Genomic DNA, 4660 nt, shown 5'->3' on the forward strand with positions numbered 1-4660 from the left:
ACACACACACACACACACACACACACATTTTCACAAGGTGTTATGGACAAACGTAAGAAAACAGCATTCTAGTGAGATCATGAAGGTGGAAGGATTTTGAAATCCACACTGTTGGAGAACAAGAGAATAAAGCATCCACTTCCAAACTATGTCATGTGTGTTTAGATGTGGGAACATACTGACTGGGCCAATAAAAGAGCTCTAGAGACTTTCAGGTTATCCTGTAATGATTCATTCCATGTAATGAGTTATAGAATACAAAACCTCTTCCCCTTCCCTTCCTTTAATCACATCTATAAACTTTATCTAATTTGTTAATTTCTTATGTTTCAAGTCTCCTCATTCACCCCGTCCCATCCACCCCACTCTCAGGAATCTGGGAGGAAGCTTAGCAATGTATGTATATGATCAGACAGTTTTCTAAAAATGCCAAAGACAACATAATTTGTCTGCTCTCAAGTCTATTGATTATATTCCATCAATCCCGTTATCATACCTCCTCTTGTATTAGGTAGTGCCCAGATGGCAGAGGGATTTGAAGGATTTATCCAGGAGCTTTGAGTTGGAGATACATTTAGCCTCGACTGAGGGTGAGCTATTGATGCATTATTTAGTTATTTCCATGGAGAATTAAATTACTGCTACATCTCAAGACGGTTCCATGAGGTATATATACCCAGCAGCAGTTGCTATAAGGAAGTGCTGTGCCGAAGTTTCATCATGACGTACCTGGGCCCTATAGACCCTAGCCCTGGAAATAGGTGAGCGGTGATAGAGAAGCAGGTTTGAAATAGAAGGAGGTTGAAGCAAGTCTGTAAATAATTCTTCTAATTGTTAGATGTGTAAAACTGTATGTAACTGATTTTATTCTCACTGATGACTACAATAATGAAATTTACTATCAATGGGAATCTATAGGAAGTTACAGCTTACACAATTTTAAATGCAACGCAGGCTTTTAAATATAGGGATCATATTAAATACAATTGATTAGAGTAAGTTTTTAGGGCAAGAACCTGCAGCACTACTACACACAGTGAGAGTGTGTCTCAGGTCACATCTTCAAGAAGCACCACCATTAATAACCACAGAATTTATCCTGACCAAATAAACAATTATATATATTTTTCTCTTTATGAAAAGTATCATGGGATCAGCAGTTAGCATAATGGCTATGTTGCTGAACTCTCATGTAGTAAACCATGGTTTGAGTCCCAGACCCGGTGGCTTAAACTCATGCGAGGCGCATGTGCGTGCATGCCCAAGATCCTGAGAGGAGAATGGAGGAGGAGGGATTGCAGTGTGGCCATCCTCCCTGGGGAGTGACTTCTCTCTTTCTATCTCTCTCATGTGCGAGTGCACACGCCCTATTCAAAAACCTCTCAAAAAAAAGTATCATAAAATCATCATATAAATAAACAATCAAAGAATTTGTAGCTAAAAGTATAAAAAAGGTATCTAATAGGTATGTCAAGTAGAAAATAAAGAGAAAATATTACATAATTTCTTTGGATTTTATGATGTTTATAGTTCATTGTCAGCTTGTAAAAAATTATTAACCACTAAAACACATTTTTACTTGTACTTTTATCTTCTTTTCCTTAAAGAGGACTTTGAAAATTATCTAATCATCTAGGCTGCTTGGGGGGAAGGGGGCACTGCATTGCCCACTACACTCTTCATCCTCACCTTATACTGAAATTTTTTCCTCCTCCTCACCAATCTCCCCAAGATTTAGATATAAGTGGAGGCCAGGGATGTCTTATTACACATGCTTGATAATGTTTAAAACTATTTTAAATAATATTTACGTGGGTGCTACAATGTAGAAATGTAAAAATGGCAATTTCAAAATAACAAATATTGGACCAGCAGGTGGCACGGTGGTTAAGGAGGTGGATTCCACATGGTCAACTCAATAATTTGAGTCCTAGACCTGATGGCTTGGAAAACACACGGGGTGAATGTGTATGTGTGCCCAAAATCCCTACAGGAGAATGGAGGAGAAGGGTTTTGGTATGGCCATCTCATAAGGGTGATTTCTCACTTTTTCTGTGTCTCTATTTTTCACTAGAGCACACATCCACCCTCTAGCAAAAAACTAAACAATAACAAGAGAAAACTTCATAAATGATCTAGCACCAATTCCATCTGACTCCAAAGCTTCACTTTAATCAACATGGAAAAAAATGTGACAAGGAAAGAGCCCCCAACTTCAACTGGCAGACAAGCTGGCCTCCACAAAACAGGATGCCCTGATCCTCAGCACCTGTGAGTTTGTTCCCCTGGAAGGCAAATGCAGTGAAGGCTGTAGGTGGAATTAAGGCTGCTAATCTGTTGGCCTTGAGATAGGAGGTGATTCTGGATTACCCACATGGGCCGAATGTAGTCACAGGGTTCTCACAACGAAAGAAGGAAACAGAAGTGAGTTGAAAAGATGTGACAAGGGAAGTGGGGTTAGAGAAATGCTCAGTTGCTGACTCTGGAAAGGGAGGAAGAGACCATAAATGTGGGCAGCTTGTAGAAGATAGAAAAGTTCGGGAACTAGTTTCTCCCTAGAACCTCCAGAGTTGAATGCAGCCTTGCCAAAACCTTGAGTTTTAGCCCCTTGAGACCTATGTCAGACTTCTGACCTCCAGGTCCTAAGGTAACTGTGCCTTTTTAAGTCACTGAATTTGCAACACTGTTTTACAGCAGCACCAGGAACCTCATAGGTTAAACATTACTTTGAGCCTCTGAGGTATGGGATCATTACATTAGCCAAGATTCTTTGGATTATAAATAACAGAAAGCCTCTTCAAACTGACATAGCAGGGGCCTGGTGATGGCACAGGGAGAAGATGCAATGCTCTGTGGGGCAGACTGTCATGGCTCCTTCCAACCTCCCTGGGTACTCTGGACATACACATGCCCATGTTCCAGGGCTGGCTAGAGCTGGAGAGGGATGTCAGGGCCCCGTTGTGGTGTCAGGAGCCTGTTGGGACTACTGCTTCTCTTCCATTCTCTCTCTCTCTTTCATGGAAAAAATACGTGAATACACTTAAAGAAAAAAAAAAAGGAACTGACATAATAATGAGGTGGAGATAGTGGCTGCTGTAACCAAAAAGACCAGCTAGACCAGATCCTATGCCAAGGAAGAACCAATCACTGTGGCCAAAAGGAATTGAATGACCCAACTAGTGTGGATAAGTCCTGTGCTCCAACCCACATCTTTCCAACTAAAGGGTAAGTCAGAATCACATGGGTCCCCAGATGAAATCAGGAATTGTGGGGCAGAAAGAGGGCAAAGTAAATTCTGACAAGGCTGCCACAACAAACCACATGTATTTTGATTTTTCTTTTTTAACTAGTCAGTGCAAGGCAGACCCTAAACCTGATCAGTGCAGAGACATGGAAAAAAAGACAGAAGAAAAGGTTTAATTGTTGATGTTGGAACACATATCTGGATGATTGATTAACTGTTTTTTATTATTTGCTTTTACCTTCATTCCAGTCTGGTATTCTGACCAAGAGGTTGATTAACAAAACTTGAATGGGGGTCATCTTTTAAGGATTCATCTGAGTCCCTTTGGATGCTTTTGTTTGTTTTTGTAGTTTAAAGGCCACCAAGCCCGAGTTCCTCTTGGCTGATTTTTCCTCTACTAAATGTTCAGTCGCTATTGCTTTATTGCAATCTATTTACAAGAAATGGGTGATTTTTTTCCCATGAATGCTAGGAGCCCTGAGCTATGTTTGTTTAGTGCTCCTCTGTGCCCCAGAATGCGTCCTTGGGATTCAACTGCCAATGTAAAGGATTAAGGGGCTAAGTGAGTCTGACCAGAGTAGGAATCTTTCAAATGTGCACTTCTGCAGAACTCTTTTGCAAGCCATTTCATTTAACACACATGCACACACACACACAAAGTCCTTGCTACAGTCTGGTAACTAAACAATTGTATTTCCCAAGATCTATTCAATCTCTTTGTATGTCATCTTGGAAAATAGAATAATATGCAGGTATAATGTATGGAACTATTCAAATATACATATTCCCTTTGGTTACACTTTTCTCCTTTGGTTGAAAGCACTCGAAAAGAATATCTATCTATCCATCCACCCTGCCACAAAACAGCCCACTTGGACAACAATATATATGGAACCAGCTTGACTGCCTGGACACCCCTTCTGTTAGAAATATTCTAGTTCTAACCTTTGGCAATGGTCAGCAGCACTTCTCCCTCCCTGTAAGACCCCACTACAGGGAGCATGAGATTTCTGGAGTTAAAGAAAAAAATGAACCTACCTTTAAAGGCAGCTTCTTCTCTCTCTCTCTCTGACTCCACAAAGGAGGACTAGACAATTCCAAACCCTAATACATAGTCACTAATACTGTCCTCTTTTGAAACAGTCTTCAGCCCTGCCTTTGCATCCTGTCTAAGTCAGGCTATTGGTTTATCCCACATGAGATCAAACAGCCGTGACAGTGATGGTGTTTCTGAAGTCTTACTAGAACCATGCACTTTACACTCATTTGCTCATTAAATCCCTGGAAGCCCCCCAAAACCAGGTCTTGTCATTCTTACTCACCAGTTGAGAGAACCTACTTCTAACGCATTTAAGAAATGTTGCTGCTGTTGGGAACCAGCAGTTAGTGTAATGGCTATGTCGCTGGACTCCCACG

The sequence above is a fragment of the Tupaia chinensis genome, unplaced genomic scaffold (assembly GCF_000334495.1).
Source record: "Tupaia chinensis unplaced genomic scaffold, TupChi_1.0 Scaffold000042_1, whole genome shotgun sequence".
In the NCBI taxonomy this organism is placed as follows: domain Eukaryota; kingdom Metazoa; phylum Chordata; class Mammalia; order Scandentia; family Tupaiidae; genus Tupaia; species Tupaia belangeri.